General features: G+C 48.5%; 1 pseudogene; it reads right to left on the bottom strand.

Annotated features, from left to right (window-relative positions):
- LOC142591395 (fatty acid synthase-like) overlaps positions 1–18,772 on the bottom strand; it is a 97,578-nt pseudogene extending 78,806 nt beyond the window's left edge.
- Positions 18,773–24,881: the final 6,109 nt, after the last annotated feature.

The raw sequence follows: 24,881 nt of genomic DNA, 5'->3' as shown, positions 1-24,881 counted from the left end.
CCAAGCGCCTGCTGCAGCGGCTTCACGCAAGGTAATCTCCCGCCTAGGCAACCACGTTCGAAAGCTTTTTGTCCTAGATGGCAACGTAACGTTAAGCCGACGACGTCGCAACTGAGCATCACTGAGCTTCAAGCAGCCTGCGAACGTGCGCAGGAAAAGTGAGGGCGTGTGGTTGATTGGGTTGGCATCCCCCAAAGTGCAGGTACCGTTTGGGGACTGCCCCGAACGTTCCCAACGAGTTCTTCTTCTTCTCTTCTTGTGGGTCTTCAAGAGCTGCCCGGGTGGCATTATCGGCATCTTCGTTTCTTAAGACGCCGCAGTGACTTGGCAGCCACTGAAACGTCGCGTGGTGTCCTTTCTCATGTGATGCATGGAGTAGGCATCCAATATCGAATACGAGCTGTTCGAATGGCCCGCGACGCAGAGCTGATGGCAAAGATTGTAGGGCTGCCTTTGAGTCACTCAAGATTGACCATTGTCGAGGTGGTTCCCGATTGACGAAACAAAGTGCAGCGCGAAGAGCAGCTAGTTCCGCAAATGTCGATGTCGTAAAACTGATGATAATAGCTCTCACTGCGGCAACCACAGTACCGGACGACCACTGGATATTTGTGGAACCATCAGTATAAATATGTACACTGTCCGCGTACCTCTCGTGCAGAAGAAGCAGAAACAGTTGTTTCAGCAAAAGCGACAACAGCTCAGACTTTTTCCCGATTCCTGGTACGCTGAGATGCACTGTGGGGCTGATAAGACACAAGGGGGTATCGATAGTTTAGATGCAGCGGTGAAGCCCGAGGGAACATTGTCGTGGTACTTGACGATAGTTTTAGAGAATGATGCTTGGTGCCTGCCTGAAGGTAGTCTTGCAAGGTGGTGATAAGGGGCACGTGCAAAATGTCTGATGTGTGTTCTCAGGGCTTCCACCGTAATGTGAGTTTGCATTGGTCGGTCCCGAGTAATCGCAATAGTTGCCTCTGTTAACGTGCATCTGGGCAAACCAAGGCAAACTCTGAGTGCTTGAGCTTGTGCTACCTGCAGAACACGAATATTTGTCTTGCAGGTGTTGTTCAGTACAGGTAGACTATATCTTTAAAAACGGAGAAAGAGAGCTCTGTAGGGTTTCAGCATTGCGTCTACTGACATCCCCCACGTCTTTCCTGTCAAATATTTAAACAACTGGGAGGTTGCTGTGCGGGCTCCAACAGAGGTCTCGGTCAATAATTGCGCCAAGAAATCTGTAGGTTCTGACATAGGAAATGGTCCACCCATTGATTGAGATGACATAAGGCGTCATTGGTTTGCAAGTAAATGCCACCAGTGCGCATTTTTCTGGTGATATTCTGAGACCTTGTTTACACATGTAGCTCGCTGTCAAAGTTGCCGCTCTTTAAGCCGGGCGTGTATCTGATGACGTGTAACTGCCCAAGTCCAGACACAGATGTCGTCTGCGTATATTAAAATCTTGATGGTAGTTGGCAAGTATTCAGCAAGTCCAACAAGAACGAGGTTGAATAGCGTCGGGCTGATAGCACCGCCTTGAGGAACTCCCCTGCTGGTATAACGTCGCGTAGTTGGGCCATCGTCAGTTAACACACAGAATGATCTTGCCGATAGGTAACTTGCAATCCACACAAAGACTCGACCACCTAGGCCAACCGTCGCAACAGCGTCGAGAATAGCCTCATGTAATACGTTATCGTATGCGCCTTTCACTTTTAAGAATAAAGTTTTAGATAAACGCTTACGGGACCTTTCGTGCTGGACATTTGAAACGAGATAAACTACATTGTCGATGGAAGAGCGGTCACGTCTTCGATGGACGAGCGGTCAGCTCTAGTGGGGATTGGCCCTGCTGCAAGAGTGGCACCAGGGGGCTTACTTTCCATTCGTCAGGAACATTTCCCTCCTGCCATGAGAAGTTGCAAAGACTCAGCAATTCTCTCCGTGTGGACTCTCCGAGATAGCACGAGGCTCCGTATGGTATACCATCTGAAGCCGGAGAGGAACAGCGCCTGCAGAGAGCTCGTGCCGCCGCGAGCTCCTCCATTGTAAAAGGAACGTCCATGCGGCATTAACGGGAATGGGGCACGTCACCTCTGGCTGGAGGATTTGGGCGAGTCGCTTGGTCTGCGATCCGCGCACAAAAGTCTTCTGCGACATCGATGTCATGCCGCCCTTGAAAAGCGCGAGCGCCTTGAATTTAAAACGCTGTTCCGGAAGGCAACGCATACCCTGCACCGTTTTCCAAATGTGAGACAGTCGCTTGCGAGGGTCTGGGGTCCGGCAAAACGTTGTCGAATGTTCCGACGCTAATCTATCCATACGACGCCGAATATTCTTTTGCATCCTCCTGGCTGCCCTAAGGTCATGGATTGATTTTCTACGCCGATAACGACATGCCGCCCGGCGACGAAGTGCTCGAGGTCGCTCTAATTCCATGTCAAAGTCGTTTCACGTGGAAGAGATCGTCATCAGGCGAGTGGCGTTTTGCATCGTATTTTTAATTGTTTGCTCTAACCCAGAGGGTAGGCCCTCGCGGCAGGCATCTTCCATATCAGATTTGAAGTTGGTCCATTGAATCGTCTGAATGGTATTCCGTGGACCAAATCTAGACGACAAGCCTTTGATGTTTAGATAGGTTCGAATGTGATCACTCTCATGTGTCTCAATATCTGGAAACTACTTCACATATTTTGCGAGAGAGTTGGAGACAGAAAGCAAGGTCGAGGCAGCTGCCGTATGTAACGCCTCGAAGAAAGGTGGGGCTACCATCGTTCAGGAGACTAAGGCCATAGTTGTAGGCGATGCTTGGTAATCTTCTTCTTGCATTTATCCTTGTACTTCCCCATGCTGGATGGTGTGCATTGAAATCTCCTATGATGACCCATGAGGCGGGACAAACACTCAAGATATCCACTAATCTTTTAGTATCAAAATTGCTTGAAGGCGATATATACACGCCTATGAGAGTAAACAAGAGTTTGTTCTTTTTAACTGTGACGCATATATATTGATTGTCGTCGTGGGGCGCAATTGGTTGCAAAACATGGGTAAATTGAGGACGAACAAAAATGATGATCTTGCTGCATGCACCATTTGTTCAAGACATTATAACTTCGTACCCTGACAGTCTGATTGGTTTCGGCAAGTTGGGCTCAGAAATGACGATGAGTGGAAACCCATTGGTGTACACGAACTGACGAAAATCTGAAAGCCGTGATTTTAGCCCTCTGGCGTTCCATTGGATGATGGACGCTGCTTTGACTTCTTTTCGGAAGGATGGGGTATGGGTGGTCATCTTTATAGTTGAGGGATTCAAGCACTCGGTTAAGGCGTTCATCACTTTAGTGCGCTTCCAGCAGACGTTGTCCCCATGTCCACTAAAATCGCTTGGATAGCTTCTATGAGGGAACGTAGCACTGAGATGACTTCACGATCTGTTTAACTAGTGAATCATCCATGGCCGCAGAAAGTTCCGGTGGGCCCACGACCTTCTGAGGTTCCCTAGCAAGGGAGCGGCTCGGTAGCGTAGGCCATTCCTCTAAAGAAAGAATTTTATCTGCTTCCTTCGTGGAAGTCGTGGGCCCTTTCGCGGCGCGATTAAGTGGTGCCGCAGTGGAGTGGGTATTATCACTTCACGCATGCGTCTTCTTTGAAGACGTGCGATGGTGCCAACGTCGACGCCAACGCCGGACTACTTCGGCTGCCTCCCTGTGGGCCGAATTGTCTCTGGCCATTTGCTTGAGAACCGCACGCTCCCTCTTGATGCGGGGACCGTCTTTCAACGAGGCCGCGTGACAGCCGCTACAGTTGGCGCACTTCAGAACCGTGGCACCGCAAGTCTCTTCTGCATGAGGTTCAGCGCAACGGGGACACAGTAGCGAGTTGGCACACACGCCCTTGACGTGTCCTAGCCTGAAACACTGATGGCATTGAAGCGGCTTCGGGATGAATGGTCCAAGCGCATGTCGGAAATGTCCGCGTTTAACATGGGATGGTATACAATCTCCATTGAAAAGTGCTTTTACGTAGCGCGTATTCCCAATACGGTTCACTTGCGTAATGATCGTGCCCTCGTTAGCCGGCTCGATGAGGCTAGGTAAATCATCGTTGGGAATGGCAATGTCAATGTCGTAAATTACACCGGCTATGGATGTATCGTCGATCGGGATAAAGGGCCGCATTTTTATTCCTCCTAACTCCGTGATTTCCTCAGGTTTTCCAAGCACACTGGCGTTGTACACGTCTATGGCGAGTATATTCTTGCGTGGATTTATTCTGATATCTTTAATTTGATCCGACACCGCACATACCAGAAAAAATGGATAGGGCTTGCCTGTTCAGCAATCGTAGGTTTCTTGAGGATTCTCCCGGCACAAAGATGATGACGTGTGGCTAGCGCGCAGGCCTTGACTTCATAGTCGTTGTACTCGCAGGAGTTTACGGCGCTGTGTTGACGATCTTTCTCTTCGCCCTCTTACTCCGGACGGGTATGAAGCCCTCGTCGGATGAGTCGTCTTCCGACATAGAGTACAGCTCGGTGTCCTCGGTGTCGCTGGGGGAGCCAACTCGCTTCCTTGCGGTTGACGGCCGTGATGACTTCTGGCCAGGCGGGCCTCTGGCATGCTTCGCGTCCATAGTAGCATAGAAGACTGCATAGTAGCCGTAGTCGTATGTACTTACGGCCAGTATTTTTTCATCAAGAAGAATTACCTAAATAATTACTTTTGATTAGTGAACTTTTTAATTATAATACTGCTTGCATCGCAAACATATCAATCACAAAGTTGTAGCGCACCTCAAATAACCTTCGAATCAAGCTTCTGTTTAGCGCTCAGCTTTGCCTTGTTTGTTTTTACCGAGAAAGAAACAAAAGCGTGCGAAACATCCGAAATACGAAATAGATACGCGCTCGGCGCGCCGCTACTCAAGCGCTCCCAAGCGAATAACCACGGATACACGGCTTCACCAGCGGCAGCAGCTGGATGCAGAGCTTCACGCTATGTGATGGTGGCGGCATCAAGAGAACAGACCACTGACGCATTGATAAGCCTAGCGGAGCCTTGTACGATGCGGCGATAAGACAATACAGCCGTATATCTATCAATGGTCGATTGTAGGCGCTTGAGTAGCGGCGTGCGAGTGCTCATCTATTTCGTATTTAGCGTGTTTAGCTGGCTTATGCTTTTTCTTGGCAAAAAGAACCAGTACCAGTTCAGCAAGAATAAATGCTTGATTCGAAGGTTATTTAAGGTGCCCGGCAACATTGTAATGAATATATTTGCGCTTCAGCAATTAACTCATTAATACTTCGTGATGAAAAAACTACTGGCTGTAAGTACATAAGACTGCCGCTGCTATAGAGACGGTACGATTTCTCTTGAGCTCTAGCGTTTATAAAGAATCGTGTGCGTGCGTGCGTGCGTGCGTGCGCGCGCGTGTGTGTGCGTGTGTGTGCGTGTGCGTGTGCGTGTGCGTGTGCGTGCGTGCGTGCGTGTGTGTGTGTGTGTGTGTGTGTGTGTGTGTGTGTGTGTGTGTGTGTGTGTGTGTGTGTGTGTGTGTGTGTGTGTGTGTGTGTGTGTGTGTGTTCTGTTTTTCATGTATCCTGCACCATTCACTGAACATCATTCATTCATTTATTAATATTGAAAGCCTTTGCAGGCTATTACAGGAGTGGGAAAAAAACATAAGTATGCATGGCATAAATTCAACAACTGCATCCCACACAATATTCAAAGAAATACACTGGACAAGAAAAACAGCTGAATTATACTGAAAGAATACAGAATACACCAGTTGAGGCAGGGGCTCATGCTATTGTCTAGGTGCGCTTTGGTGCATGAATGATTCGAGGAGTTCAATAAAGACATCAAGGGTGTCACTTCTCACTATGGGGCCTGGCAGCAGGTTCCACTCGGTTAAAGTAAGCGAAATCATGTGTATTTGTTGTTTATTTCTGTTGCGGTATGTGTGGTACGCATTTGTTTTTCTTTGTCATTCTGAACGATTTGTAACGTTGGAGCTGTCTCTGTCGTATTTTTCATTAAGGAGAACGTATGTTTTTTTTTTATATGTATCAATGCTATGCAATTAATTGTCTCACGTGGTGCTGCAGGACGATTGCTGTTGTAGGTAACCACAATGAAGCTAACCCCCTCACAAATACATAAACATAAAAATCCAATTTGTCGTCGAAATAAACGACTTAAATCTCGCACAAAAAGCGTAACCTTTTAGGTACGGCGCAACGGGGAAGCTGAACAAAATACCTATTACCAAAAAGAAACGTTGAAAATTGCCTCGCCTTGTGGGTAAGCGTTTTCTTTTATTTTACTGCACGCTGACTACCGGCAGCTTCGTCGTATCATTGTCCTCTTTGCAATCCCTATATCCCCCACCCCAGTGCAGGGTAGGAAACCGGAAGCTCGCCTCTAGTTAACCTCCCCGCCCTTTTCTCTCTCTCTCTGTCTTTCTCTCTTGAATTCTTAAGTGCCATAAATCGAGTGGCGGAAGACATGTAAGGAAAAAAATTTCGAGGACGCCTAAGCTTCGCCTTTAATAGTGGAACGCGATAGCATTCAAAGGTCCTTGAATGCTTCTCACGCTTCCCGGCAACTGCAGCGTATGTAACCGTAACGTTTACCGGGAAACGCTCCCGGCGAACGCTATGCACGAAGGCGGGCTTTCTGTTCGAAATGCGGCCTCGTGCAGGGGGCCGCGACGTGGAGGAGGCGAGCGCCATCTAGAAGGCTTTCGAAGAAGCGGGCGCGCTGCTCCATGGACTCTGAGATTGACGTAGTAGTTCTGCGGAATCCCGCAAGGTGGAGAGAAGTAATGAATAAAGGGAAAATGAGACATCCACCTGTTCGTAGCAATTGCTACAAAGGAAACCCATACGAGTTCCTCGAAAGAAAAGCCTCATAGTTGAAGAAAAATTCGTCCTGGTCCGGGACTCGAACCCGGGACCACCGCCTTTCCGGGGCAGCCGCTCTACCATCTGAGCTAACCAGGCGGCTAGCAGATGGTAGGGCGAAGTCGAATTTGTCGACAATACGAAGCAAAGGCAAGAGTTTGACGTAGTAGTTCTGCGGAATCCCGCAAGGTGGAGAGAAGTAATGAATAAAGGGAAACGGTGCGTAAACTCTGAGATGTTTACGCACCGGCGTGCGCAAATGGCGGACGCCGTCTCCGCTCTGTGCATTGTAGACGCGCTGGAAAAGAGGTTTGTTTTGAGTTTCCGCGTAAGAGAATGATGTTTTCTCGTGCATTCAAATTACGATCCGAGAGCTGTCATGTCTGTACGTTGTGTTTAAGTCGTAGTTTACGATTCTTCCCCGTATTTTAGCTTGAGAAATTCGGAGGTGCCAGTCGGAAATAGTCGAAGGCGCGGGTGTTGCGAGAGAGTGCAAAGGGAGAGTAGTTGAGAGGGAGGGCACGGCTTCCTCGATCGGCGAGCGCGGGGACGCGCCGATCTAGGAGGTCGTACAAGAGAAGCGGATTTCTTTTCTCGCCTTCCCGATGGATGGCGCCAATTCTGCCACCTAGGGTCTACCCAGGGGTCGATTTCGGCACCACTATCCTCCTTGAAGCCCTTGGGTTCAGAGGGAGCAATGGTAAAGCAAACATTGTCTGCAATAGACATTAGTAAGAGGCGACTGGAGGACTGGTGGAAGAAAAGTGTGGAAACGACAAAAGACGGAGACGTATAAAAGCACAGTTCGCAATAGGGGATCGGAAAATTTGGGCGTGGTAGTTCAGAGTGTTTTTTTTTCTTTTTTCATTGTTTAACCTAGGTAGGATATTAGGCAGTATAGTAACAAGAGCTTGGTGGCGCAACCCACCGCCCCGTTCCAAAGGGGACGCTCTAATATCCATCCATCCAGGAGTATAGTAGCAAGAGCTTGGTGGGGCAACCCATCAGCCCGTTCCAAAGGGGACGCTCATAATATCCATCCAACCATCCAGGGTGCCTCGACCCGCGCTACTCCGTATAGGGTAGTGACACGTCCGGCAGCGCCGCCATATTGTGTCGGAGCACGTAGCGACGCGCTATGGCAGACACCGCAAATTTAGGATCTGGGTTTGCCGATTCTAATAAAGTTAGCTTCTTTTGCAGTTTTACGCGTGTGTGTATCATCATATTTACACCAAAAGTCTCCGTGCTTGTTGCAAACGCTAGAAGTGTGTTTCGCAAACGCGAGGAACTTGAATCGCTCATCTATAGCTGTAATGCTGGTTTTATTGCATTAACGGAAACGTGGCTCCAGCCCCATGTGCCAGATTGTGAAATCTTTTACTTGTCTCGATTTCGTATCTTCCGTTGCAATCGCACTGATCGCAAAGGCGCAGGTGTACTACTCGCTACTTCAAAATCCCTGCAACGTCATCAAGTCTACATTCACTGTAACCTGGAAGTTGTGTGCGCGTGCGTTGATATCCGTTACCGTAAAATTAGGATTGTTGTTTGCTGCCGCGCTCCATCCTATCCATCCACTTTCAACGCTGAGCTTCATGATGTGCTTAACACCCTTGCTTTGCGGCATCCTTCGAACCCCATTATATTTTGGGGGGATTTCAACTTCCCCAACATATGCTGGACTACTGAACCTCCGCACTGTTATTCATTTTCTTCACAAAGTAACGTCTTTCTTGATCTCTGCTCTTTGTTTTCCCTAACACAATTAGTATTAGAACCAAATAGGACCTCGGAAAGTGCTGCTAACCTCCGTGACTTAATCTTATGCTCTCACCCTGACATAGTTACCAATGTTTCATGCTTACCGGGCTTAAACGATCACCTGGGTCTTTCTTTCAACATATCACCGGTAATAAAACCAATTGTTGAAAAAAAAAATGATTTACCACTATAATAGGGCAAACTTTGACGCTATTGCTATTAAACTAGCTAATTTTCTTGTCCCTTTCCTAAGCCAATTTGATTATCGCACGGTTGCTGAGAACTGGACCGTTTTCAAAAATAAAATACATGAGCTCACCGACAAGTTTATTCCGTCAAGTGTAATATCCTGCAATGGAAACCCTGGTTCAATTCCACGTTAAAAAGGCTTTCCAACCGAAAAAAACGACTGAATCGAATAGCGAATAAAAGATCGCTGGCATCAAAATGGGGCGCTTATAAGGAGGCGAACAGAGAGAGAGAGAGAGAGAGAGAGAATGGAAGACGGGAAGGCAGGGAGGTTAACCAGACTGAGTCCAGTTTGCTACCCTACACGTGGGGAGGGGAATGGGGAGTGAAAGAGGGAGAGAGAGAAAACTTAGGTGTAGGACGTCTATAGTCGGGCACTCAAGTCTGTTGCCCTCAGGTAGCGACAAAGCGCTCGAACTGCTTTCTGGGCCAATGAGCTGTGTGGCCAGGCTCCCAAGATCTTCGCTTCCGTAAATGGCCTGTCATCCAGTCTATTCAAGGCACACTGGAGAGTCGCACGTTGATTATCGAAGCGAGAACAGTGGCACAGAAGGTGACTGGCACAGAAGCTATAGAACTTGACAGAAAGGCATTTTAAGTACACACTTTGCCCACAATGCTTGCGAATGACCCTAAAAAATTTTGGCGTGTTAATAACCCTTCCAAAGATAATTCAGTCACGTTGATTGATTCCAGTGGTTTACCGGTACCCGAAGATGCATGTCCCCATATCCTTAATTCTGTGTTCTGTAACAACTTTCTCGTATGCAGTAACCCTATTCTTCCAACTCTAGAGTTTTGCAATTACCCACCTTTGGGCTTTATTATCATTGAACCTCTTGGGGTCAAAAATGTAATTAAAGGTCTAAAGTTATCATCAAGTGCTGGTTCTGATTTGGTTAACGCGAAATTTCTGAAAAATACTGTTGTTTATTCATCTGTTCTGCTTTAGAAAAATTTTCAGTAATCCTTAGATACCCATCAGCTACCTGCAGATTGGAAGGTCGGGAAGGTGGTCCCACTTCATAAGTCCGGTAGAAAACATTCACCCCTAAACTACCGCCCCATTTCCGTCACCAGCATTCCTTGCAATGTTCTTGAACATATTTTGTACTCACATTTAGCAAATCACTTAGACAACAATTCACATTTCACAAAAGCCCAACATGGTTTTCGAATAAACTTGTCTTGTGAAACTCAACTTCTCTCTCTTACTCACAGCCTTCATCTTATTCTCGACAAAGGTTCGTTCGCAGACTGTTTTCTTTGATTTCGTTAAGGCCTTCGACAAAGTGTGTCATGAATTGCTTCTATTTAAACTTAGTAAACTTAATCTAGATACTAGCCTGTTTGCATGGCTTGAGCGTTTTCTCCTTAATCGGTTACAGCATGTTGTGTCAAACAATCATATGTCCCCATCTAATCCTGTAGACTCTGGTGTGCCCCAAGGATCAGTTCTAGGCCCTTTTCTTTTCTTAATTTACATTAACAATTCGCCCAATGGCGTTTGTTCTAATATTTACCTTTCCGCAGATGACTGTGTTATCTTCCGTGAAATCTCGGACAGATCTGATAACAAATTCTTACAAGACGATATAAACGCTATCTCCACCTGATGTGACGTAGGGTTAATGCAACTTGACGTAACTAAATGGAAATGTATGCGTGTAACTCACAGCAATATTCCTCCACCAGACCATTGCCTTAATGATACTCCCCTAGAGGTCGTAACCTCCTATAAATACCTAGGCGTCCACATAACCTCGTCACTTTCATGGTCGTTGCACATCGACAAAGTAATTAATAATACGAATCGCGGAAATTTTTCTTCTGCTCCTACATCAATAAAATTAATCCTATACAAAACGATTATTAGGAGTAAAATGGAGTACGCCCCATTGACCCGCACCTCGAAACACTTATTCAATCACTTGAACTAATCCAACACAATGCCGCACGTTTTATTCATAGCAATTACATCCGCACATCAAGCGTAACTGCCATGGAAAACTCTTTGCTGCTTGCTCCTCTCTTAGCCCTGTGTAAGTGCTTTCGCCTTGCTTTATTTCATAAACTATATTTCCACAATTCCTACCTGCGCGATAATCTTACATCATCTCCTACCTACATTTCCTCTCGCATTGATCATAGCCATAAGGTTGGAATCATTCAATGCCGCATCAGAACCTGTAACGAATCCTTCATTCCTAGGACCTCTAAGGAATGGAACCACCTTCCCGGCGCAGTTGCCGCAATCAAGGACAACTCAAAGTTTCGTTCGGCCTTATCAGGCATCATCACTCGCGGATACAATTAACTAATCAATTTTGGTGGAATAACTAACCATTTCTTGCTGCTTTGTTTATTTATTTATGTATGTTTTTACCCACTGCCCTCTTTAATACTTCTGTCTTGAGGGTACAATAAAACAAAATAAATAAATAAAGTACATACTGCAGTAGCTGTTGCACTAAGTAAAAAAGATAAAAAGAAATCCAAAATTTTCTACAAATCTACATCTACCTTTCCAACCCGCTTTCATACTATCACCTCACCTTGATGAGAATATCCCTACAGCAGTAAATAATTATCTACTTTCTCTTTCTCTCTCTTCAATATTAGATTTGACGTACCCCCTTTCTTGTTTTGGCATACTAGCATCACACAGCAACTTATTTTCTCAATAGAGGGTGCCTGACGCTCCAGAGTCATTAAAGTCGGAAATTGCGGAGTTACTACACGACACTGCGTAGCGCGTCGGTCATATTTCTTGCCCTGTGTGGTTACTAAAAAATACGAACTAACAGGAAATTCCCGTCTCTTGTAATAGGCTCAAGTCATCGTAATTTGATAGCCTTCTGTGACTCTGGCCGTTATCATAGATTCAGTGGAAGGTGTATCTCTATCTTAATATACACGATAACTCAACTGAGGTATGTTGTGAAGTCGAAGGTCCTTGTGGCCACAAAATTTTTATGGATGGTGGCGTGCCAGATATCGGCAAAAAGAAGGGTTTCTAGCGAGGTCCAAAGAATGGGAAAAAGGTTTTTTTTATATTTAAAAAGTACATGATCAAGTTTTACAGAAACGGCTTCACCTCTCGTAGCACGCTACATGCTAGAGTTTTTGCATGTCCGAGCCTCCCCTCCCTACACACAGTAGTCCAGGTTCGCTTATTATGCAATTTATTTCCCTCATTCACTCGTCGAGGGAACGGGCACTTTGTTTGTAAAAAAAAGTGCGCACCCCCTGCCGTAGGCTTGAAGAAGCGTTCGGGGTGCTGGGTGCGATAGTTTTTGTGTGGAAACCACACCCCACCGTTGCCTTGTTGCTACCTGTGCCATCGAGTTTGATCAGGTGAAATTCAGCATGCGATGTTGGTTTAGTCGTCTTACATCGTGTCAAAGATGGAGGAAGGCTGTGTTTCACTCCTTCTTGGAAACGGTACGAACTTGTGACTTTTCTGAATGCTCGACCGCCAGCAGCCAGGTGTGCAGCTATCTGCACTCAACAACCATCGTGGTTGAGCATTCAAAAAAAGGGTTAAGTGCAAGACGTTTCGCTCAATCTCAGCGCCAGTGACCCCCCACCCCAAGTGGGTCTTATTCGGCCAGCTTGCATCAGTGTGGCAGCTCGCAACGGCCCAATTGGATTTGACGTCTGTAGATTCACTCTTGCTTATCTCTTCCTGCAGACATGTTGAAGCTGAACCACCTGTTTTACAATGCCCATTTAGAGCTGCAAAAACTGTTACACGTATGTGTCGAAACAAAGCTAAAATGAAGCCCAGCGATGAAGCTGAGTTGCTTGAATAGAGGGTGACATGTTGCGACCTGTCGCCTGCCAGCTGTCGAAGCACGCTGCTTTCCGTCGGCTAGCCTCTGCTTCATATCGCTCACTTATTTCGAATTTAGAGTATCAGCGTAGAATGGATCGCGGGCGTTGCGCCATATTTTCCAGCAGATGGCATTTATGTCGTATAACACAGGCCACACAGCATACATATATGTCATACACAACACAGGCCTCACAGAACACATATAATACACATATACGCATCAAGAATTATGCCTTAAGGGCAAGTCTTTATCGCAATTAAAAAAAAAATGTCGTATAACTTGTCGCATCAAGGAGCCAATCTATGTGCCATGGGATGTGTAGCGACGTGCGAGACGGTATGACATGATCTTAAAGATAACCGTTAGCAAATACGGCCCTTGATTTTGCATATCATTTTGCAACAAAAACACGTTTATTCGCTAGCGCGCGCGGGGGCACAGTTTATGCCGACCGCGCGTTGACAGCGATGAATGCATGCTGAGCACGATAGCGCGCTTTTAAACCACTAGCCGAAGCTGTCGCGTGCATGGCAGGCAAGACGCCGGCAGCGCGTGACCGAGTTCAGAACTCCAGAGCTACGAGCGTACATACCAAGCGCGAGAGCGCGCTCGCAAAACCACTTGCCGATGCCGTGGCGTTTAAGCCACACCAAAATCCTACTTGACTGTCATTTACGTGCTGCTACATGCCTCGTTATCTAACGACTGTGCCGTTGCACTGCAGCCTGCCTATATGTTCGGGTGCACGCAAAAACAGTTCTCACATAATCTGGGACGCTCGAAAAGTTTGAAAGCTGGCGTAACTTTGAAGAAGGGAAAATAACAATACAAAGGACTCACTACAGGCAAAAATTCATGACGTACACCTGTTAAAAAGTGCTTGCAGCAAATCCTTGAGTGCGCGTTTGGCTGCCGTACTGAGTCCGCATTCGATCGCTTTACGGCGTTCGCCAATGACGCTCTCTTTAGTGGGTGGGTACCGCTACTCGGACGCAAGCCAAAATATAACCGTCGTTATTCGTGCCGTAATAATTCGCACATCCATACGCGAAGCAGCGCGTTGGCATGCCATTAAGAAACGGGAGCAAAGGAGCTTGCCTGAGCGTGCCGGAATACCCAGCCGGGCGGGGAGCCGTCTGCTAGCTTTCCAGACGAATAGGGGGCGCTCGCGAGGGAGCGAACGCGCATGCGCTGCAACTTTTTCTGCAAAGTGTCCATTCACTGGCGAATCGCAAGCGCCGGACGACGCCCCGCCGTTTTGCCAGATCTCTTCAACGTCCCACCGTTTTGCCGGCTCTCTTGTCTCAAACGTTGCACAATACGAGGCCATCACGTGGCCAACGGTGAACCCGCCGTTGACGTCCTTTACCCAGGTGTCCTTGACAATGACCTTGTCATCAATTAGTGGCCTATTCGTGACGGTCAATCTGTTGGGATCGGGACACTTGCCTTCATGGTTATCGGAGGGTGCGTTGCGACCTTGAAGGGAGCTGTTATTTCATGGCATTCGAAAAACCGAAGATCTGGAACATGACTGCTTGTTCATAAGAATAAGGTGACGCTGATTTAGTCTCCTTGAATGAACGATGATGTCTGAACAACTTGAACAGCACCCGTAATAGCTGCATGTCTGTGCCGGTGAAGCACTCTTTGCTCCGGGGGATCACCAGGCACAACAGCGTCCCCGCCGCCAGATGGTGCATCGGCAGGTCGAATGGTTCGATGCAGCTCAACCGGCCTGATCCCTGCACTGCTCAAAATCGTGCGGCCGACACTCCTAAGAATGAAGATCTTCTGGCCAAAGGACTCTTGATAGGTGAGCTCTGACTGGACTCCATAAATGCAAGATGACAAGCTCTACGGAGTGAGCTTTGTCAGCCGCACTCAGTGCCGCGTGGGCCACATGCAAGCGACTCTCATCGACAGACTGCACGAATTCAAATAGTCTGACAACCCTCTATCTAAAGGAAAAGCCTGAAGCACAAGCTACACGTTGATCCGGACGGGTACCAAGAAACTTCCAATTATGTATCCTCGCAAATAGACACAACCGGGTTGACGTAATGAATCTAAGTAGAGCTTCCCCAGATCAGGAACGCGAAGGGAGAAATGGCCTAGATTCATATCCGTAACACTTCGCACAAGAGAGCTACATATTCACTACATAATGCCAAAATGCCAAATCAAAAGGAAAAACCATCAACTACCCTTATCACGTTCCTAAATAAGCTCAGATGGCCAGACTTATACCGCGTTTCTTCTAGTGCACTTCTAAATCGTGCTAATGTAAAGCTACGCTCCACTGGACCACGTAGTCGTCCCTATGTGACATATCTTTGATTAATACGACGCAGCGTGATTAGAATAGATCACTAAATCTGACAAATATTAACAAAAACTTCAAAAAAATGATCGTGTGAACTATCCAAAACCAGCCGCAATCAAAATTACACTTAGGCTTTTTATCTTCAGGCTACACCTCTGTGTCAATAAAGAAAACGAAGACACTGACGCTTTCCTTCGTTGAGCGTTCAGCTGTCAAGTTTTTATGAACGGAAACCTCAAACTAACTCAAAAAATATCTGCCATACTCGTTATGAACTCCAGCAAAAACATAACTTATGCACTTGAAATTGGGGACCTATAAAGCAAAAATGCTAACAAACCAAAAACAAAACATTTGTGGTATTCCTTACGCTTCTCAAGCGTTCAATGCGCACCTAAGCTCAATACGAAATGAATACAAGATAACAAAACACTTTCACGCGTCTTCCTGATTTCTTTATTCTGGAACCTCAAACGAACCCTTTCAAACGAGCTCAAGAGGGTCGTGTATTCCAGGGTTCTGGCATGGGTGCGCTCGCAAAGAAGGCGAAAGCCGATAATTTTGTGGACGCACCTCATAGCTACAACTTCAGGACAGCAGGATCCAAGTAATGTGAAAGGTATATTCACAGAACCACGCGCGAAGTATTCCCTTAGCTGCTAGGCAGTCGCCTTTCTTTGCTACCGTGATAATGGCCGGCTCTTGTAACAGCCTACAGAACGCATCCATTTGTCTTTTTGCATACATCGAGACGTCCACAATGCAGTTAGGCAACGGTTACTACGCATGAATCTTCGCAAACTCTCCTTTTGGCGACGGAGAGTTTCCGAAACCCTCTTCCGCTAACGCCTAAGCTTGGGATTTACCGTCTTTCGCTTTTCCCCAGTCTCCTTTTGGATCCGGACCTCCGTAAATTTCCCTCTGTCGCCTTGTGGCTTCGCACGTTTGGTTCTAGGCGCGTAAACCGCGTCAGCCTTTCTCATCTTGGGTTTGTGCCTTTTCTTCACCATCTGCGCTGACCTATTCGATCAGCCATATCTCACTTTTGCTGGCAGGCTGGCCGAACTTGCTACCTCCGTACAGAATTGGCCTAACGAGCGCTTCATTTCGTGTGCTTTTCCTAGCAGGCTGGCTGAACTTGCCACCTTCGTACACACCAGGCCTAACGGGTGCTCCGTTTCTTGTGCTTCTGGCAGACTGACCGAACTTGTGCTTTTTCTGGCAGGCTGGCCGAACTTGCCCCCTCCGTACGCCGCATGGCCTAACGGACCTCCGTATCTTGTACATTTTCCGGCAGGTCGGCCAATCTTACCACCTCCATACGCACATGGCCTAACGGGCCCTCCGTTTCGTGTGCTTTTCCTGGCAGGCTGGCCGAACTTGCCACCTGCGTACACACTTGGCCTCCTAACCGGTCCTGACTGGACGCTAGGGGGCGCGATGCAGAGAAGTCACGTTCACATCGAGCTCTGACGTAAATGTCCATATTTACGGAAGTTTGAGTCCTACAGTGAGAATTCAAGAAGAAGAATCACGAACACTAAGCGACCACGGAACTACCGCTATTACCATGGTAAGACCATCTCTCTAATCTCTGCAATGTTTGCATTTTCGAGGCGGCAACGCCGCCAGCTAAGCCTTGCACCGAGGGAACGCAACGGCGTAACAGCTGGCATAGCTGCTGCACCGGCCCAAGCATGATGCAACCACGGACACCGGTTGCAGCATCGGCGGAGACGCCGGCAGAAGAGAGAAACGCCGAGGGAACGCAACGGCGTAGCAGCCCGCACAGCTACTGCGCCGGCCCAAGCATGACGCAGCCGCGGGTAGTGGTTGCAGTGTCGGGGGAGACGCCGGCAGAAGAGCGAAGAAACCGAGCCGCAACAGCTGCGGCGACTGCCGGAAGGGACGTACAGCCAACGTCCTCGGGTGAAAATCATGCAGAAAGAAAACCTCACCGCGCAGGAGAGCAGGAAGGAGAAAAGATGGACGTCGACGTTTTCGCCCATAAAGAAGAAAGCCAAGAGGGCTGGTGCCGATCCATAGGCGGTAGATACGTCCTGGAGGGGAAGGTGGAAGGAATAGTGGCAAGAAGAAGGGAAAGAAAACCCTTAAACCTGAAGAAGAACAAGGCGATGGCAGAGTGGACGGTAGACAATCTTCAAGTTCGCCTGCCATCGGGTCCAGAGAAGATTATTCTCCGCCCAGCAGGAGGAATCGACAGCATAAAGAAGAAGCTAGGGGTTCTCGCAGGAAACGCCCTCCTTGAGGCGGCCGGGCGACCCCCCATGGAGGAAGAGGACAGTGTCTTCAACAGAAACAACCAAACGATCATAATATCAACCCCGAACAAGGAAAGGGCATAAGCAAACGCCCTCCTTGAGGCGGCCGGGCGACCCCCCATGGAGGAAGAGGACAGTGTCTTCAACAGAAACAACCAAACGATCATAATATCAACCCCGAACAAGGAAAGGGCATAAGCTTTCGCCAAAATCAAGAACATCCGAGCCGGAGAAGATATCGAAATGACTGCCCACCCGGCCATGCCCGAAGGGGGCAAAGGCGTTATCTACGGGATTAAGCTAGAGCTGATGGAAGAACAACTACACAAGGCGTTGGACAACCCACGGAACCCAACGTACACGGCAGTAAGAAGACTAGGAAGGACATCCGAATCAGTCATCATTAACTTCAAGGACCTGGAAGTACCGAAGGCAGTAAAATTTTTCAGTCAATGGGTTACATGTCACCTATATAAGAAAAAGTACGACGTGTGCTACGCATGCGGCAAGATTGCACACAGGCAAGACGTCTGCCCGGATCCAACAAGCACCCGCTGCAGAGGCTGCGGGCTAAGAAATCAGCCGGAGGAGCATGCCTGTGAGCCGAAGTGTCTCCTCTGAGGGAAGAAGCACCAGTTAGGGGACCCGACATGCAGAGAACTCTACAGGAAGCCCCCCTGGGTTGAACAACGCTACGCGGCCCGGGCCGAGGCCAGGGCCGAACAAGACAAAGGAGGAGCGACCGTGGATAGAAGCAGGCTGACAACGAGGGTCACGCTACCGCCTACGGCCAGAAAGCAACGATCCAAGTCCAGAGACAGAAGTGCATCCAGGCCATCACCCAGGGATGAACAGACCCACTGGCCGGGCCTCCAGAAACCAGGGGACAACAAGACCCACTCTGGTATGCCTGTCCCATTTCGAAAGCGCGATCTCCCAAGATAGGACACCGGAATTAGAGACACGGGCTATTTTGTTTAGGAAGGAATAGAAAAACGAGATGAGGAAAATAGCCAACTAAAAGAAGTAATGAAAACCCTAACGGAAACAGTAAACCAAGTCAACCCACCAGACCCACTGGCCGGGCCTCCAGAAGCCAGGGGACAAGAAGACCCACTCTGGTATGCCTGACATTTCGAAAGCGCGGTCTCCCAAGATAGGACACCGGAATTAGAGGCACGGGCTATTTTGTTTAGGAAGGAAAAGAAAAACGAGATGAGGAAAATAGCCAACTAAAAGAAATAATCAAAACCCTAACGGAAACAGTAAACCAACTCAAAGAGCAAGTTGAGCAGCTAACGAACCCAACAGTGCGAGCAATGCAGGCGGCGCCAACAAGCCCGCTTACCCCAGACCAGAGAATAGGCGCCCCCGAGACGCAGGACGAGGGAAGCATGGCGGTAAATACGGTAGGCACCGCAAAAAGGAAGGCAGAGGGGCACGAAACGGCTCCACCCGAGAGAAGAAAGAAGGTGAACAGAAAGGTTAACGAGTACGAACTAGGGGCACACCTCAAAGAACACGAGGAAAGCATGTTAACCAAAATAAGCGCTATCATAGATAAGAAAGTCCAGGCTATATCAGAAAATATGAACGCACTTATGACCGTGCTAGGAGGCGAAGAACAAGCTCATCCCGACGCGAAGCCTCCGTCAAGCCCGGAAGCCCCCTTCTCTCCCTCATGATGGCCAGGACAGGAACTGTAATTTGGCAGTGGAACTGCAGGGGCTTCAAAAAGAAAAAGGCGTTGCTGCAACAGCACATTCTAAATCAAGGAGAGCCTCCGCTTGCCGTGGTGTTACAAGAAAGAGGAAAACCCCCAGTCAAAATTTTAGGGTACCGCACATTCGACAGCGGGAGAGGGGAGAAATCTAGAGTAGCCACCCTAGTTAAGAATAAAATAGCGGTAATTGAACACGACGCGAGTACTGGGGAAGTGGAAGCCGTACTCGTAGAAATCCTTACCGGCAAAAAGAATAGGGGAACCATATTCGTCATGAACACATACAGCCCACCTCGTCACAAAAAAGCACAGTTCGAGGCCACATTTAAGAAAGCGCTGAGGGCAGCAAAATCGTGTCCCTTGCTTTAATAGGAGACTTTAATGCAAAGCATCACGAATGGGGCTACACCACAATCGACAGGAAAGGTAGACTGCTGTGGGAAGCGATTCAGAAGACAGGACTCTCGCTATTAACGGACCTGAACGAGCCAACCAGAACGGGTAGCAGCATCTGCCGTGATACAACACCGGACCTAACGCTAGGGCACAGGACGGGCAAAACATCGTGGAAAAACACGGGCGAAAACCTCGGCAGCATCACTTTATAATCGAAATCCAAATCGATAGGAAACTAGGGGTGCCCGTACATAAGCCAAAGCAGGCCATCGAAACTGACTGGGACAAATTCAGGGATACCAGGCCAACAGCAGACTTAGGAGAAATCGCGAACATAACAGAGTGGACCTCAACCATCGTCTCACACGTGAAACCGGCCACCGAAAGGGTAGAGGGTGATGACCTCCCATTCGGAGTAGACAACAAGCTTAGAAATATGTGGAACCGAAAAATAACCCTCGAGAACAAGCTAAAGCGCCAGAAATGGAACCGGAACCTAAGGCAGAAAATAGCCGAGCACAATAAAGAAATAGAGAGTTACGCATTCAAACTAGAAGAGAAAAGGTGGCATCAAAAATGCGACGACCTAGAGAAGAACATGAGCCGTCGCAACACGTGGCAGATGCTGCGCCACCTCATAGACCCCACCAAAACCAAAACCTACGTCAACATAGAGCAAATCAAGGCAAAATACAAATTTGACGGAAGCGATGACCAGCTCATCGACCGACTTAAAGAAATCTATATGCCCGCATGCCCGGCTGCGGATAAAGAATATCAGGGAGCGGAGAATCCGCTACTGGACGAATCCATTCTAGTAGCAGATGTCAGAGCCGCGCTCTTTGACTTCAAAAGGAACACAGCCCCTGGCCCAGACAAGATCACCTACGGTATACTAAGCAACTTAGACGATGACTCTATGGTACACCTTACAGCTTATCTAAACAAAATGTGGGAATTCGGGGAAGTCCCTCAAGACTGGAAACACGTCAACATCATTTTAATCCACAAGAAGGACAAAATCCCGAGTATAGAAAATCTCAGGCCAATTTCACTGACTTCGTGTCTCGGCGAATTATTTGAGAAGGTAATTCACACGCGACTGACTCGATTCGCGAAAGAAAACAGCATCTGGCCTCAGGAGATGGTAGGTTTCAGATCGCACCTTAGCGCTCAAGATACCGTGATGAGGCTCCAACACGATAATATAGACAAACGAAAGACCAAAGATACGAGAGCCATATTGGGCATAGACTTAACCAAAGTGTTTGATATTGTCAGCCACTCGGCCATCCTCGACGGCCTGTGAGATGTTAACGTAGGGAAGAAGACCTTCGACTACGTAAAATCTTTTCCCAAAGACAGAACAGCGACCCTTCACATGCAGAGCCTCAGCTCGGATGAGATTAAATTTGGAAACAGGGGCACCCCGCAAGGAGCCATCCTATCACCCTTCCTATTTAACTTAGTTTTTAAAGACCTCCCGCGCAAGTTAGGAAGGATCGAAGGACTAAAGACGAGCGTCCACGCAGACGACGTCAAAGTTTGGCTCAATGAGGGCAGTGATGCGTCTATCGAAGAAAGGCTCCAGCGGGCAGCCGACATCATAGATCTATATGCCAAAAGTAAAGGGCTGAGCTGCTCCCCGACGAAGCCGGAAATACTATTCATCAGTCCCCGGACGAGGACAGACAACGCATCTACTCCCGAAATCTCGATAGGCATAGACGGGAAAGAAATTCCGCAAGTAGATGAAATCCGAATTCTGGGCATGCTCATAAGTAAAACAGGAAACAACCACACGACTGTTGCTAAGCTAGATGCGCACGCAAACCAAGTGATAAGCATCATTAGAAGAATCTCGGCCGGAGGCAGACGGCTAAAGGAGAAGAACAAGTTAAGGCTGGTCCAGGCCTTCATCTTGAGTCGGATCTGCTACTCAACCCCATTCCTTAACATAAAAAAGCAGAAAGAAACAAGTTGGACGTAATAATAAGGAAATGCATGAAACGTGCACTGGTATTACCAATCTCCACCTCAACCGAGGCACTAGAGGGAATGGGGGTGCATAACACATGGCAGGAGTTAGCGGAAGTGACGAGAACGGCACAATACGAACGTCTGAGTCTAACCGAGACAGGAGAGCAGATCCTATACTGGGTAGGACTACAAGGGAACAGAGGAACCAAATACCAGACATTCCACATAGAGTCCAAAATTAGGAACGCCCTCACAGTCACACCGATACCTAAGAACATGCACCCCCAACACCATCAGGAAAGACGCCAGCACATAGCCAAACACTTGGCAACAAAGCTAAGCAGAATGCCACCCGAGACGGTTGCCTTCACAGACGCCGCCCTTGGCGCAGACGGAAGCTCCGTCTCAGTGGTAGTCGACGGGTCCGGAGTAGAACAAGGCGCGATATACACAAGCGGAGTAGACGCCACGGCAACGCAGGAAGTGGCAATGGCCCTGGCGTGCGTTAGCACGGACGCGAGGGTGATCGTTAGCGACTGCAAATCGGCATAAAGAAATTTCTGCAAAGGCAAAATATCAGGCTACGCGTGCAGCATAATATCGAAAGGCAACATAGACCGAGGGATCACCCTAACCTGGTGCCCCGCTCACTCCAACATACCAGGAAATGAAGCCACCAACGCCCTCGCCCGAGCGCTCATTATCCGGAGGGGAGGACGGCCTCAACCTAACTTTAAGGTCGAGACGCTCACGAACTACCACGAGGTCATCACAAGGTCGCCGGAAATATCCACTCCCGGATAGGTCCCTCAAGTCCACAGAGGCAGTCACATGGTGGCGCCTGCAAGCCAAGAACTACATGTCTCCCAGATTAAGATACCTTACGCAAACGGGAAATCCGAAGGACCACTTCTACAGATTCTGCGATAAAATAGAAACTCTAAGACATATCCTAAGGGAGTACAGCTAATATATTGAAGCACGAAGGAGCATGGGAGACCGCGCTTCATTGCGAAGACCCGGCGGCAAAGGCCAACATTCTCCATCTGGCAGCCGAAGCGGCAAACCACTTCGTCTACGAACCCCTGCCCCTTAGGGTGCCATCGGGTTCCCTGGATGCCTACGAGTGATACTGGAGCTCCGGTGTCACCCGTTACGAACAATAAAAGTTTTTACACACACACACACACACACACACACACACACACACAACAGGTCCTCCGTTTCTTGTGCTTTTTCTCACAGGCAGGCCGAACTTGCAACCTCCGTAACGTGCCCCCCCTTTCTCGAGCGTTTTCTACCCGGCTGGCCAAACTTACCACCTCTTTATAGACTTTGCCTCAAGGGCCTTCCGTGTCTTCTGCTTTTTCTGGTAGGCTGGTAGAACTTACGACCTCCGTACACACTTGGCCTAAGAGTCCCTCCATTTCTTGTACTTTTTCTGGCATGTTCGCCAAACTTCCCACCTCCGTACACCCTTGGCCTAACCGGTCCTGCGTTTATTCGGCTTTTTCTGGCAGGCAGAACAAACATGCCACCTCCATACACAATTGGCCTAATAGGCCCTCCGTTACTAGTGCTTTTTCTGGCAGGCTGACCGAACTTGCCGCCTCCATTCACATTTACCTTAACGGGTCCTCCGTTTCTTGTGCTTTTTCTGGCAAGCTGACTGAACTTACGACCTCTGTGCACGCTTCGTCTAACAGGCGCTCCATTTCTTCTGCTTTTTCTAGCAGGTTGGGCGAACTCACCACTTCCGTTCAAACTTCGCCTAACGGGCCCTCCGTTTCTTGTGCGCTTTATGCCTGGCTGGCCACACTAGGCACGTCTGTGCAGGCTTGGCCTCATGGGCCTTCCGTTTCTTGCGCTTTTTCTGTAAACCTGGCTTAACTTACCACCTCCTTAAACACTTGGCCTAACGGGCTTCCGTTTCTTTTCTTTTTCTTGCAGGTTGGCCGAACTTACCACCTCCGTAACACACTTGGCCAAATGGGCCCTCCGTTTCTTGTGCTTTTTGTGAGAGGATGTCCGAAATTTCCGCCTCCGTACACACTTAGCCTAACGAGCCCTGCGTTTCTTGTGCTGTTTCTGGCAGGTTAAACGAACTTGCCGCCTCGTAATAACGTGGCCTCACGGGCCTTCTGTTTCTCGTGCTTTTTCTCTAAGCCTGGCTGAACTTACCAGATCCTGGCGTTCTTGGCCTAACGGGCCCTCCGTTTCTTAGGCTTTTTTCTGGCAGGTTGGCCGAACTTGCAGCCTTCATACATCTTGGGCTAAGGGCCCCTGCGTTTCTTCTGCTTTTCTTGGCAGGCTGGCCGATCTGACAACCTCCGTTCACACTAGGCATGACGGGCCTTCAGTTTCTTGTGCGTTTTATGGCTGGCTGGCCGAACTTGCCGCCTCTGTACACGCTGGGCCTCACAGACTCTCCATTTCTTCTGATTTTTTCTGACAGTTTGGGCGAACTTGCCGCCTCCGTACTAACTTAGCCTAACGGACCCTCCATTTCTTGTGTTTTTCTGACAGGTTGGTCGGAATTACCACCTGCGTTCACACTCGGCCTAACGGGCCGTCCGTTTCTTGTACTTTTTTTGGCAGGCTGGTCAAACTTACCACATCCGTACATAGTTGCCCTAACGGGCCCTCCGTTTCTTGTGCTTTTTCTGGCAGGTTGGATGAACTTACCACCTCCGTTCACACGGTGCCTAACGGGCCTTCCGTTTCTTGTGCTTTTTGTGGCAGGCTGACCGAACTTACCACCTCCAACACAGTTGGCGTAAAGGGCACTTCGTTTCTCGTGCTTTTTCTGTGCAGGCTGGCCGAACTTGCCGCCTCGTACTAACTTGGCCTCACGGTCCCTGCGTTTCTTGTGCTTTTTCTGGTAGGCTGGCCGAACTTGACGCCTCTGTACAGACTTGGCCTCACGGGCCTTTCGCTTCTTGTGCTTTTTCTGTAAGCCTGGCTGAACGTACCAGCTCCTTGAACACTTGGCCTAATGGGTCCTTCTTTTCTAGTGCTTTTTCTGTGCAGGCTGGCCGAACTCGCCGCCTCGTACTAACTTGGACTAACGGGCCTTCCATTTATTGTGCTATTTCTGGCAGGCTGGCCGAACTTGCCACCTCCCTACATACTTGGCCTAATGGGCCCTCCCTGAATTGTACGTTTTATGGCTGGCTGGCCGAACTAGGCACGTCTATACAGACTTGACCAAATGGGCCTTCCGTTTCTTGTGCTTTTTCTGAGAGGATGTCCGAAATTTCCGCCTCTGTACACACTTAGCCTAACCGGTCCTGCGTTTCTTGTGCTTTTTCTGGCAGGTTAGCCACACTTACCACGTTCGTTCACACTTGGCCTAATGGGTCCTCCGTTTCTTGTGCTTTTTCTGGCAGGTTGGCTGAACTGACCA

The sequence above is a fragment of the Dermacentor variabilis genome, chromosome 8, assembly GCF_050947875.1.
Source record: "Dermacentor variabilis isolate Ectoservices chromosome 8, ASM5094787v1, whole genome shotgun sequence".
NCBI lineage: Eukaryota > Metazoa > Arthropoda > Arachnida > Ixodida > Ixodidae > Dermacentor > Dermacentor variabilis.
The sequence above is the reverse complement of the archived record's forward strand: the minus strand, read 5'-3'. Positions and strand labels throughout refer to the sequence as shown.